A 14,192-nucleotide genomic window follows, 5' to 3' on the forward strand; every position below is an offset into this window, starting at 1 on the left:
AGTCGTTGAGTGTCTGCCTTTGGCTCAGGTCATGATCCCCAGGGTCCTGGGATCGAGCCCCGCATCGGGCTCCCTGCTCGGTGGGAGGCCTGCTTCTCCCTCTCCCACTCCCCCTGCTTGTGTTCGCTCTCTCGCTGTGTCTCTGTCAAATAAATAAATAAAATCTTTAAAAAAACAAAACAAAACTGGGGTACCATTTTATTAGCTTTATAAACATTTGGGTTGTAGTATGCTTATCAATATATCATGTGTTCCTATGTATCTGCCATAAATTCCTCAAGATACCTGAAATGTGGGCTACACAAAAAATCCTACCACTGCTATGGGAGGCAGCATTCTAGGAATGACCCCCAATGACCCTCACCCCGAGGGCAGGACCAAGAGTCTTGAGGGAAAAACCAAGAGCCTGGAGAGTGAAACACAGAGTCAGGGAAGATTACTTCCAACCCCTGAAACCCAATGAAGTTGGCCCAGTTGGATGTAAAAACTGCCTTAGGCTGGGGTGCCCGGTTGGCTCAGTCAGTTAAGGGTCTGCCTTCGGCTCAGGTCCTGATCTCAGTCTGCTTCTCCCCCTCCCTCTGCCCCTCCCCCTGCTCATTCTCTTTCTCTCTCTCAAATAAATAAAAAATCTTTTAAAAAAACTGCTTTAGACTGATGGTTCTTATGTGCCTTCATTTACCCCCTTGTTGAACAGAAATGCCCATAACAGTCATTTCCTGCCCGAGCCGCCCCCGGGGCATGTAGGGGTAGATAACTTGTCTCTTTAATTTCACAGATTCACAAATACAAAGGAATTATGCTCAGAACTCATTGTATCCAGGAGGTTGATCAGCATCTGATTCAGATGATGAATATTTTGGACTTCTGAGCTGACCACTTTTGGAGGAGATTTGGGACTCTGAACTGACGCTATAAAGGACTAGAAAACCCCCAGAAACCTTTGGAGGAGGTGTGTGTATTTTGCACGTTGGGACAGACGTGAATGATTGGGGGTCGGAGGGTGGACTGAAGTAGTCAGAATCCTCCCTACCCGCCGGCCAGTGTCCCTCAACCTTGCACAAATCTCACCTTTGTGAGACGTGTTAGTGCGACGAGATGTTGCTCCCATGATTACGGGACATTAAATATCCACTGGGAGATTATGCAGCAAGGCTTCATCTCATTACACGAGCCCTTTCCAAGCAGAGTTTCCTCTGGCTGGTGGAAATCAGAGCAATTTGAAATCAGAGTCAAAGCAAGAGAGCATGTGACTGAAGGGAGAGCCTCCCTGGCCTCGACAGCTTCTGTTGCTTCCGTGTTTCCAGACTGCCTACGAAAGGGAAGGCCAGTGGTCTCTGGGAGTGGATAGTTGCACCCGGCTGCTAGCAAGAAAATGAGGACCTCAGTCCTAGAGTCAAAGGGAACTGACTTCTGCCAACACCCTAAATGAGCTTGGAAGCAGATTCTTCCTCCAGGGGAGGGAGCCTGCACCCAGCTGATACTCTTGAGTTCAGCCCTCTGCAGCTCTGAGCAGGGGACCCTGCTCTCCTCTCTGGATCAGGGACACGCAGAACTGGGAGCTGACAAGTGGGTGTTTCCTTATGACATTCATTGTGGCAATTTATTATGCAGCAAGAGAAAACTAACACAATTCTTTTTTTTTAAGATTTTATTTATTTGAGAGAGAGAGAGAAAAAAAATGAGCAGTGCGGAAGGGGCAGGGGGAGGGGGAGAAGCAGGCTCCCCACTGAGCAGGGAGCCCAACTCAGGGCGCAATCCCAGGACCCTGGGATCATGACCTGAGCCAAAGGCAGACGCTTAACTGACTGAGCCACCCAGGCGCCCCAAAACTAACACAATTCTTAAATATGCCTTGACTCTGCTCAATCTAAGTTTGCCTTTGCAGAACTCAAGTCAGTTATTACTCAAATCATCCATTGCTCATTGTCCTGAAGTTATGATGACTCAACAGCTAATAATCACATATCCCTGCTTCCAAACTCAATCAAATCACACAATTCCATGTAGCTGAAATCCCCCAGGGGTTATCATAATCCCAGCAGTGGAACTGAACAAAGTCAGCATTCGGTAGGTGAGAAGTTTCCTGAAGGACTTGAGTGACTGCAGAATATGGCGGGCCACCAGTGGTTGATGCCAACAAAAGAGAGGGTGGCAGGCACCTCAAGTCATGTGGGTGCGGGAGGCAGGCTGGAGGTAAGGCCAAGAGATGTTTCAAGGATCCAGAGCCCTGGGTAAGATATTAGGGAAACAAAGGCTCAGGGACATGAGCAAAGAGCCTACAAAACCCGTCAGGAAGCAGCCTAGGAAGACTGAAGCTGACCCGGGGGACTAGCCACAGGAGGAGACCTCACACTGAGTCACAGCCTGAAGTGATCTCATCATGGTGAAAGGTTAGACCTGAAAGGAAGAAGATACAGCCCAGAGAGGTGGGGGTTTCAAGAGATAGATATTTACCAAGCGAGTGAAGGTTTTTTTTTTTTAAGATTTTTTTTTTTAATTTATTTTTTAACAGAGAGAGAGACAGCGAGAGAGGGAACACAAGCAGGGAGCGTGGGAGAGGGAGAAGCAGGCTTCCCGCTGAGCGGGGAGCCCGACGTGGGACTCGATCCCAGGACCCTGGGATCATGACCTGAGCCGAAGGCAGACGCTTAACGACTGAGCCACCCAGGCGCCCGCGAGTGAAGGTTTTTAAAGTGTGGTCCCTGGATCAGAAGTCTCAGCACTCCCTGGGAACTTGCTGGAAATGTACATTCTCCAGGGCTACCTGCAACCTAAGGAATCAGAAACTCTCGGGTGTAGGGCTCAGCAACTGGCATTTTAAAGCACCCACTGGGGCATTCTGGTGCGCAATAAAGTTTGAGAACCATACATTGGTGCCTTCACCCTTACTTTCCACTGACAAGCAACTTGAGGTGCGCAGAGCCAAGCCATTACCTCGCTACCTCTGTTTTCTCACTAAAGCCTTTCTGTCGGGACACATGGAAGGGGAAGGCAGCAGTCAAATGCTATTCATTTTGCTTTTCATCTTGAGCATATCCTGAAGCAGACTGTTGTTGAGCTGAATGCATGCATATTAATTGAAGACAGGTTTATAGGGGATTATAAATGATTACTGCAGGAACAAGTCTACACGGAATATGATCCAGAAGAGAAAGGGGGAAAAATGAACAAGTAGCAACTGGCTATGGCCAGGCACAAAACAAAAAAGCAAAGAAATGCGAAAGCTCGAAGGTAATCCTCACCCTTGAGATCTCTCAAGTGAAAAACAAAAAGATATTATGGTACGGCTGTTTAGTTTCTCTGAATGAAGAAAATGGTTTTTGCAATGAAAATGAAATAAGAAATAAAATCCTGCCTTAGTTAAAATCACACATACGAGTAGTGCTGTTATGCATGTGAACGACAGTGTTGTGCCTATTTTGCACACATCTACTCAGCAATCATCTATTCCTTTTATTATCCAAGTACTATCTTAAAAAAATGTTTTTTTCAGAAGTGACATTTACTAAAATGCTTTTATTGAGGGTCTCCTTGAATAGTTCCTACGTGATGTATTTCCCAACTTGCAATCCAGAATCGAATTGCAGCTTTACTTGTAATTATGACTCCTATGTCTTCATGGTTTACTATTCGTTAGCAAGTAGACATGTGGCTCTAAAATATTTCTAGAACTGGGTGCCTGGGTGGCTCAGTCAGTTAAGTGTCTGCCTTCAGCTCAGATCATGATCCCAGGGTCCTGGGATCAAGTCCTGCACTGGGCTCCTTGCTTAGCAGAAACCCCGCTTCTCCCTCTCCCTCTGTTGCTCCCGCTGCTTGGGCTCTCTCACTCTCTCTCTGTCAAATAAAATCTTTTAAAAATAAAATAAAATATTTCTAGAACTGAGAACTGAACTCACACCGACTAAAGCTCATCTGCGACTGACAATACCATTCCCTGTACATTAATTAACAAGTTAGTACCATGGTCTTTTGTCATCTCTTGTTAAATATATATACGAGAATAAACACAAAGAGAAACTAATGACAATCAAAGGATTTTCCAAAAGGTAACACTGGATTTTTTTTTTTTTTTAACCAGGCATGACAAATGAGATTTGACTGCCAAAAACTCAGTGTGGATGAATAGCACACGTAGTAAGAATTCCTTTTTTATCTTTGGTACCAGGATGAAGGATATGGCCAGTCTATACCCTTCTGAGGAAAGATTTTCCTGCTCTTGGTGGGGTATTCCCAACCTAACCTCCTTAAACCAGCTAAAGAGAATTCTAGAATTTCCCCAACATGAACCATTAAGAGAAACCACGGCATTTGGCTCCCTTTATATGAAAGCACCCTCACTTTACTGCTTTTCATTCTGAATTTCAAAACACATCATTACACAGAGAAGGGCATGCGTGTGTCTTCTATTGTTGCACCTGGCACTGAGAAAGAACACAGAAAAGACAGCCCCTGACATCCAGAAGCTTGCCTTACACTCACAGTGAGGCCGGGCTACTCCCCTATGAGACGTCAACCATCTCACCCAACAGCCCTCTCAGCCAATGTCACTCTAAGATCATGATACAGTGGAAACAAAATAAGGCCCCTCCATAATTTTGCCTAAGCAGAGCCAACAATAAAGTCAGTGTGTCACCTAGAAAATACCGAACATCTCACTTGGCTAAGCTGAACTGACTGCTACTTATTAGCCAAGTGCAACTTTATCCTTGTTTTAACCTCCCCTCTCTCTAGATAAGATTTATTGATTCCCAATTACAGAATTGGCCCGCCTTTCTTACAGCATCTGACCTAGAACAAAGCCTCGCCTTTTTTTTAGATTCCCCACCCCCTGCAAATTACCCACCCAAAATCCCAATCCTGTAACAGACTCTTTTCTCTCCTTTTTTTTTTTTTTTTAAGATTTTTATTTATTTATTTGAGAGAGAGAGAGCCAGCGAGAGAGAGCACGAGCAGTGGGCAGGGAGTGGGGATGTGGGGTGGGGAGCCACAGAGGGAGAAGCAGGCTCTATGGAGCAGGGAGCCCAATGCGGGACTCCGTCCCAGGACCCCGGGATCATGACCTGAGCCGAAGGCCGACACTTCACCGACTGGGCCACCCAGATGCCCCTAACAGGTTCTTTCGAATAGGCTTTTACTGAATGAAACACTCCATGATTCCCAAAGAGGTATGTTCTCCATCTCTGCAGCAGGCAATAAATCCAACCTGTCTAACTACAGGCGCATTTGTTTCCCTCATAAACAATGGAAATGTATTCCTTACAGTTCTGGGGGCTAGAAGTCTGAGATGGGGGTGCCAGCAAGATGGAACTCAGGGGAGAGCCCTCTTCTGAGCTGCAGACTGCTGACCTCTCGCTACATCCTAACAGGGCAGAGAGTAGAGCTGCAGGTGCATTCCTGATGGTCAGTCAGGAAGCCCATGATCCTTTAATGCCATTCAAAGAAGGAGTCTGGAAAGCAACTAGTGATTGATGCAGTGACTCATCTGATAGTTTGATACGCTGTGATAATTCACCTAGTTGTTACTCTGCACTGTTTAATCCCTTAAGAAGTCAGATGGCATTGACTATTTGCTTTATATATGACATACATGCTTAGATCTGGTCAATTTAGTTATTAAAAAAGAACAAAGAGGGGCGCCTGGGTGGCTCAGTCGGTTAAGCATCTGCCTTTGGCTCAGGTCATGATCTCAGGGTCCTGGGATCTAGCCCCTCCATCGGGCTCCTTGCTCAGTGGGGAACATGTTTCTCCTTCTGCCGGCTGCTCCCCCTGCTTGTGCTCTCTCTCTCTGTCAAATAAATAAATAAAACCTTAAAAAAAATAAAAATGAAAGAAAACTCCATATTATACTAATGATCAAATGCTACAAAATAGAAATCATGCTAACTTTGACCAAAAAGATTATAATAGCCTCTATTACTGAGCACTTACTACATGCAAATATTATACTAAGTGCTTCATACAATTTAGCTCATCTAAAACTCAATAAATACGCTGTATCTATGAGTAACAGATTGCCCAAGTAAAAGTGGTTTAAAAAATGTAGAAAATGTATTACTCACAGTGCCCAGAGAGCTCCAGGATGTTACTGGCACAAGGATGTCAACAAGGACGGCTTTGCTTTCTGTCTTTTCTGAAGTTTTCCTCAGTGTGTCAGTGGCATCCCTCTTTTTGACCGCAAGCTGGCTAGAGTGTTACTGGGCTGCACACCACATAAAATGAAAGGGGAGGGGCAGGAGGAGAGGGAGAGAGAGAATCCTAAGTCGGCTCCATGCCCAACATGGATCCCACCACCCTGAGATCATGACCGGGGCCAAAATCAAAAGTCAGACGCCTGAACGACTGAGCCACCCAGGGGCCCCCCTAGCTTTAATTTGTATTAGAGAAGAGCTGTTCCTCCCACTGAGTCGCATTGCTCAGGATTGGGTCATGTGTCCAGACCCTAGTCGCAAAGTGGCAACTGAGAACATGAATATCTAGAGTTTTCAGCTTCAGTAATCAGAGGTGGGCTCCATCAGCAAGGGAGGGAGAGGAAGTACCTATCAGGTAGGAAGGGGCAGCATTGTTCACAGGTGTTATAATTATCTCCATTTTACAAAGGCGTTAAGTTCAAGCTAAAAGAGGTGAGGTAATTGACCCACAGTGACCCGGGGAAGAACGTGCATTGCTAGAATTCGAATCTAGCTCTGCAGCATTCCAAAGCCCCAGATGCCATGTCAGACGGACCCAGGTTTGTGGCTCAACTTTGCGTTTTTTTGTTGGTGACTTTGTACTACGATAATTGTCCTAACCCCCTCGTGGGCTCTGGTGAACAGTGAGCCGGTAACGTACAAGTGCTGAGCCCAGTGCCTGGTCCTGTCATCACTGTCTTTGTCATCAGTCAGCAGCATTATTACCGAAGGGTACCAAGGATGCCCCCCACTGGGTGGAATTTCTAGGTGGTTGTTCAAAGTCCAAGAGCTCCTCTTCTGTCTTCCACAGTACCTGGTACGAGGCATTTACTCTGTTGCTGTGGCCATATACTTCTCCTTGGCTTGTGTCTTTCACTCATATGAAAACTCCTTGCGAAGTGTACAAGTGTTCCTCTTGTACAATGTTTGGCATGTTTGGCATGTGGTATGTGCTCAGTAAGAGATTTTGAATGGTGGTGAGGGTAGGAATAGCTCTCTATTACAACACTTGGGAACTAGGAATCCTATTTCTCAACCTTAGAAAAATCTTCACTTCCCAGAAAAATGTGCGATTACAAGTATCTTATACAGGGGGGCACCTGGGTGGTTCAGTCATTAGGCGTCTGCCTTCGGCTCAGGTCATGATCCCAGGGTCCTGGGATCGAGCCCTGCATAGGGTTCCCTGCTCCACGGAAGCCTGCTTCTCCCTCTCCCACGCCCCCTGCTTGTGTTCCCTCTCTCGCTGTGTCTCTCTCGGTCAAATAAACAAAATCTTAAAAAACAAACAAACAAACAAACAAAAACAAGTATCTTATACAGGGATGTCTAAATGACAGGCTCAGCACTGAATGGAACTTCATATGTTCAGAGAAAAATTCTTCTTGAAGATTTTATTATTTGAGAGAGAGAGAGAGAGTGAGAGGGAGCATGGGGGGCGGAGGAGAGGGAGAAGCAGACTCCCTGTGAGCAGGGAGCCCGACGCGGGGCTCGATCCCAGCATCCTGAGATCATGACCTGAGCCGAAGGCAGACGCTTAACCGACTGAGCCACCCAGGTGCCCCTTTTTTGTTCAGAGAAAATTTTTATCCTCCCAAATCCACAAACGCAAAGGCTACTATTATATAAATCTTCTTTCGGGCGCCTGGGTGGCTCAGACGGTTGAGCGTCTGCCTTCAGCTCCGGTCATGATCCCAGAGTCCTGGGATCGGGTCCCACATCGGGCTCCCTGTTCCTTGGGAGCCTGCTTCTCCCTCTGCCTCTCATGAATAAATAAATAAAATCTTAAAAAAAAATGAATCTTCTTCTTTCATTCTAAACCTTGATGTACATTCATTGATTAAAAAGTATAGTGGTGCGTCAACAAAATTTCAGCTCAAAGAAGTCATTCAAGCATCCAAAAAAAACACGTGTATTATAAATTTGAAATTCTTAGAAAAATTAGGAGAAACATCTAAAAACTCAGCAATAAAATACTTTGGAACTAAGAGGAAAATGCATTCTAGAACAATTTCAAATAAAACCAAACTTAAGAGAAATGTTCATTTCTGAAAGTTGCCTTCCAGTTCTCATGTTTCCCTGTATCTGAGGATAGTAAGCATAATTCCTCAGCACAGGATGAGTAGCAGACAGTTTACACACACTCCGAAAGCATGGAGACGCACTAGGGGAAGCAGCTACTGCTCTGCATGTAATAGGTATTTCAGAGGTAGTGAAAGTCAGGCAGCCCTACTGGCATCCTCCCCTGCTTTAAACTCTGACATACACAGGGTACCTACACAAAACCTTGGTTGGCATTTTCGTTAAAAGCTCCCAGGATGGTACAACCATGTTGCTCTTTGGCGTAAGACGTTCTTCAAGGGGAAGACACCCATCTTCAGGATACCAAATCTCCTTAAACTAAGCCATGAATGTAATGTGGTCCTAATAAGAATAACAAAAGGACTTTTGCAGGATTATAAGCATATTTTAACATTAATATATCAAAATTAATGTTTCACACTCCTAGGAAAGAGTAAACACGCAAGCAGAGGAGAAGAAAATTCTGAAAATGAAGAGCAGTGAGGGTGGATTAGCTTTCTCAGATGTTATAGCGTATTATAAAGTGATGATAATGAAAATGGTGTGATGAGTATGCGTGAATAAATTGACAGGTTAACAGCAAACACTATGGAGCCTAAGAATAGGCCCAGAATACATCCATGAACACTTAAGAGGTGAAGTGATGGCATTTAAAACTATTGGAGAGAGTGGGGCGCCTGGCTGGCTCAGTTGGTGGAGCATGCAACTCTTTTTTTTTTTTTTAAAGATTTTATTTATTTATTTGAGAGAGAGAGAATGAGAGATAGAGAGCATGATAGGGAAGAGGGTCAGAGGGAGAAGCAGACTCCCTGCTGAGCAGGGAGCCCGATGTGGGACTCGATCCCGGGACTCCAGGATCATGACCTGAGCCAAAGGCAGTCGCTTAACCAACTGAGCCACCCAGGCGCCTTTGCAACTCTTGACCTCAGGGTTGTAGGTTCAAGCCCCACGTTGGGCGTAGAGATCAGTTAAAAATAAAGTCTTAAAAAAAATAATCCAAATAAATAAAACTATATAGAGTTTTAGGGAGAGACAGATGATCACAAAAGGATGTTAAGCAACTGGAATAAAAGTTATTACACCAACATTGCACACCTTACACCAAAATAAATTCCACAAGGGTCAAAGACTTCAATGTGGATGACAAACCCATTGAGGGACAAGAAGAAACCAGATGATAATGTCATTTTATTTATTTTTTAAAGATTTTATTTTTAAGTCATTTCTACACCCAATGTGGGGCTCGAACTTACAAACCCCGAGTTCAAGAGTCACCTGCTCTTCCGTCTGAGCCAGCCAGGCGCCCAAGGAGGATAATTTTAATAATCTTCACATGGGGAAGTTCTTCCTAAGAATGAAAAACAAAACAAAAAACCCTAGGGAAAGAAAACACACTTAGCTTGACCCATGGACGAACGGCTGGGAGCCTTCCAGGCCTTTAGCAAGTATAAAATCCAGTGAAACAAAGAAAGTATTAGAGTCCCCGGGGGTCAGCGACTACTGATCCTTCTGTCACCTCCTGCTTTAGAGCCTGGCCCCTAAGTTCTCTCCCTTGGCTCTGCTCCAGTGAATGGATGTCGGGACTGCACCAGCCACCAGACACGCGGCATGGATGAGGCCCACAATGAGGGGGGATGAGGCGCACAATGAGGGGGAGCTCATCTTGACATTTTTTTTAAGTTGAAAGCAATAAATCTGTTCTTGTTTAAGTGGCAGATGGATTGTTCCTTGGCTTTTGGCAAACTTTTCAGAGAAAAGTGAACCCATATGGTCTGGAAGGGAAAAAAAAAAATAGGGCAACAACCAAGATCTGGATCTCACTGCTTAGCTAATCACTTAGCAGTCGGCCAGAAGTCATGGGCCGGCTTGGGACGACAGGGACTTCCTGGAAAGCCTCACCCACCCTGTCTTCAGCGCTTTACCTGGGTTGACTCATTTCCTTTTCACAGCAGCTCTAAGACGTGAACTTAGATAACGTGGCCTCACGGGCTGTCCTGTCATCAAAACATACGGCATTCTAGGTCAAAGGAATTTTATCTATAGCATCATCTACTCATGGAAAATAATTTGTGTTACAACTAGCCCCTCTTGAAACTCATAGATCATAAGTGTATGTGAATGTCTGCATTTGTTCCCTTAGTCCGTGTTTTGTGACTCCGCGAAACCACCTTGTCTTCCTAAGGGACATAGCAACAACCCACAGTTACACGTATCCGGGAGCGCTTGCAACACTGATTTTCCTGAAATAAACGCAACGTCCCCTTATCCTGTTCTCATCCTTCTTCCTCCCTCTAAATCAGTGTTTCATTTACCATCGGCAATCTCTAGCCTGTAAGACAAAGCAAAACGAAGCAGGGGTCCTAAGCAAAACTGAGGACAAAATTTCAGCCTGATGAAGACAGAAGACTGAAAACGTTAGGAAAGACAGCTCCGTGGAATCAGGACACATATCTCCTGACTCCCGGTCATGAGTTACTCACAGTAGGCAAAGACTAAAAATAGGGCAACCTCACCACACACAGACACTGGGGTTTAATTTAGAAATTGCGATGTTTTGGGTTTTTTTTTTTTTTTCTCTTTGCACCACGGACCTCTCCTAAGATTCTCCACCGTGAGAAAGCAGGCAGATCCACTGAGAAACAGCATCATGGAGCCTAACAGCCACCACCAGGCTTTGGAGCCAGACTGTGGGACATTCTAACGACTCCATCGTCTTCCAGCCTATGATCCTGGGGTATTAGGACTCGTGTCTCCAGCTTCCGTTTCCTGGGACTCACGTTGCACATGATCAGACTGAACATCTAGAAACTAAGGAATATTGCACATAATCTAAGTTCAGTGCCTGACTCTGTAGGTGATAAAAAATGAAACCTATTATTACCAGCAGATATTTTTCTAAATTATCTGTCGAGTCTTTCTCTTTTTTTTTTCATTCCTCAAATCATTGTGTAAGGAAATTCCTACAGAGTCCTTACGACTCTGCAAGTGTGTGCTAACTGAAAAAAAAAAGATTATTAGCTATTTCGAACATACAGAAAAACATGGAAAATAACATACTGTCACCTATATGTGTATCCATTAAGAAGGAGTGCCATCTGTGTGTTTTAAAACTTTATATAAACGGTTATCAGGTGGTCCAAATTATTTTATAGCTTGCTGCACCCTCCCCAGCACTGTTTTTGGGACTTAACAGGTTGATATTTTTTTAAGCTTTGTTAAGTTATTTTAAATGCTCTAAAGTAGTCAATTGTAGGTACCTACCATAATGGGTTTCCGAATTCTCCCACTGTTGGAGATTTAGATTGCTTCCTGTCTTTCACTAGTACAAAGAATATTGCAACAGACATCCTCCTTATACCTCCTTCTTTCAATACCCGTGGGAGGCTTTCTCTAGGGTACAACTCTACAGCTCCAGGGGAAAAAATCACTAGATTCACAAGACGGCCCCATTTTCAACATCACTCGCTACTGCCAAACTGTGTTCCAAATGGTTATAGCATTTTATTGTTGCGGCTTGCGGGGGGGGGGGGGGGGGGCGGGGGGCAGGGAGGGGCGGGCGGGGGGGGGCGGGGGGCAGGGAGGGGCGGGCGGGGGCGGTGTTGTTTGCTTTTCGTTCTTTATTGAGCTGTACCTTAGACACCATAAAATCTACACATGCAAAGTGTACAGCTCAGCAGACTTGGTATATTTGCACAATTGTGCAACCATCACCACAGTATAATTTCAGATTCATGTTTTTATTTATAAATGGAGTTAAGAAATCTGTAAAGCTCGTTATGCATCCTGGCCAACGTGGCCACAAAAATCCCCTGGGAGGAGCTAGTCTGTCAAGATTTCCTTGCTTTAAACCTGTTCTTTGAGGAGGTAACTGGCAGGGACATTCCTAACTAGATTATGAAGAAGAAGAAGAAAAATAAGTCTTTAAATGCAGGTTCCTGTTATTTGCTAAAAAAAGCATTCCTATTTATTCACCTCGAGTAAAGTGACTCAGAGCTAACTCTATTTGAAGACAAGGAGAGGAGTGTGATTCCAAATGAAGGCGTTATCCACCACCCCCAGCAGCCCCCCAACAATTCTTGCTCATGCCAGAAAGGGAGGGAGGTGTGAACTGAGTATGGATATTGGAGTAAACAGTTGTGAAAGCCAGTGCATTGGCGAAGAAAGCAACTCTCTTACTTCTCTCCACACCTTCACTTGTTGGGCTTTGGATCAAATAATTACCGATGCTCGGAGTTATTCGTTAATGGCACATTCAAGTATTCTTTACTCCAACTTGAACTTCATGTATTAACAACGTGGATTGCCAAGTAGGACTTAGAGGACACATTTCTTTAAGAATATTGTTCCTACGCAGCCACGGAAGGTTCCAAAATCGAAAGCTTCTCTCTACTCGGCGGCATCTTGTGAGAAACCTCAGGTTCAAGGACAACGTCCATTCTCTTCCACTCGTTCATTCCCGTTTGTCCCCGGCTTAGGGAGATCCATTTTCAGATGCTCTGGTTTCACTCTGTCAAGTGCCTGGAAGCTTTCTGTGATTTCCTCCTTGCCCTTCCTACCTTCCCGCAAATACGGAGGGACAGTCACGTTCTGGGGACGGCCCAGCAGCCGGTGGCGGAAGACCGGGCTACGTGCAGGAGGAGAGGCAGGGACACGGGACCGACCGCCCAGGGCAGCTGAGGCCTCAGCCACACCCACCATCAGCAGCTCACACACCCCTGCCATCAGGGGCTCCTCTAGGTTTGGGATGGGATCTGTAAGCTCGGCTCCGCTCGCGGAGACAAGGCCCGCTTTCTCTTTAAAGTCTGCTCCCTACGAGTTGCCAGGGTTCCAAAAGTAGGGTTGGGGGCAATCCTATCTGCCCTCTCCCCTCAGCGTCCCATCTTACTGTAGTAGCCTAAGCGGGAGGTTCTTCTGCACTCCACGTGCATTATTTCACTGAATCCTCAGAATAATCCCACCCGCCAGGTAGTCTGAGCTCTGTTTTTGGATGAGGACCCTGAGATCCAGGAAGTGAAGGGTCTCGCTTAAGATCACAATTGATCGAGGGAAAGGGTGGGGGTCTGACTCCACAGCAGTGGTGCTTCAGGGTATGGGGGATGGGAAGCATGGGAAGGGGTCCCACCGGGTGCTGGTGGAAATTTTTAAAAATAATAAAACCCGGGTCGCCTGGGTAGTTCCGTCGGTGAAGCGTCAGACTCTTGGTTTCAGCTCAGGTCGTGCTCTCAGGGTCGTGGGATCGAGCCCCACACAGGGCTCCACACTGGGCGTGGAGCCTGCTTGGGATTCTCTCTCTCCCTCTGCCTTTGGACGGCAGGACCAAAGGATGAGAAGATCCTGGGTTTTTCTGTTTATTACTGTGGTAAAATATAAATAAAATTTACCATTTTAACCATACACTTCAGTGACAGTAAGTACATTCCCAATGTCGTACAACCATCGCCACCATCCATTTCCAGAACCTTCTCATCACCCCAAACAAAAGCTCTGTACCCATTAGACATGACCCCCTATTCTTCCCTCCCTCCAACCCCCAGTCACCTCTGTTCTTCCTGTTGCTATGAATTTGCCTGTTCTAGGTACCTCAGAGGGTAGAGTCCTATACGTAATATTTGTGTTCAGCTTTTGCGTCTGTTGTTTTGTTTTTTCCACTTCACGTTTTCAAGTTCACCTAATGTTGGAGCACGTATCAGAATTTTTTTGAGGTAGAATAATATGCCATTGTTTATAAGAACTTGAGGGTTTTATTCGTTTGTTTTTAAAGATTTTATTTATTTATCTGACAGAGAGCGAGCAAGCACACGCCGGGGGAACGGCAGACAGAGAAGCAGACTTCCAGGCTGACCAGGGAGCCTGACTCGGGGCTTGATCCCAGGACCCCGGGATCATGACCTGAGCCGAAATCAAGAGTTGGATGCTTAGCCGACTGAGCCACCCAGGTGCCCAAGA

This window comes from Zalophus californianus, chromosome 5 (genome assembly GCF_009762305.2).
Source record: "Zalophus californianus isolate mZalCal1 chromosome 5, mZalCal1.pri.v2, whole genome shotgun sequence".
NCBI classification, from domain to species: Eukaryota; Metazoa; Chordata; class Mammalia; order Carnivora; family Otariidae; genus Zalophus; species Zalophus californianus.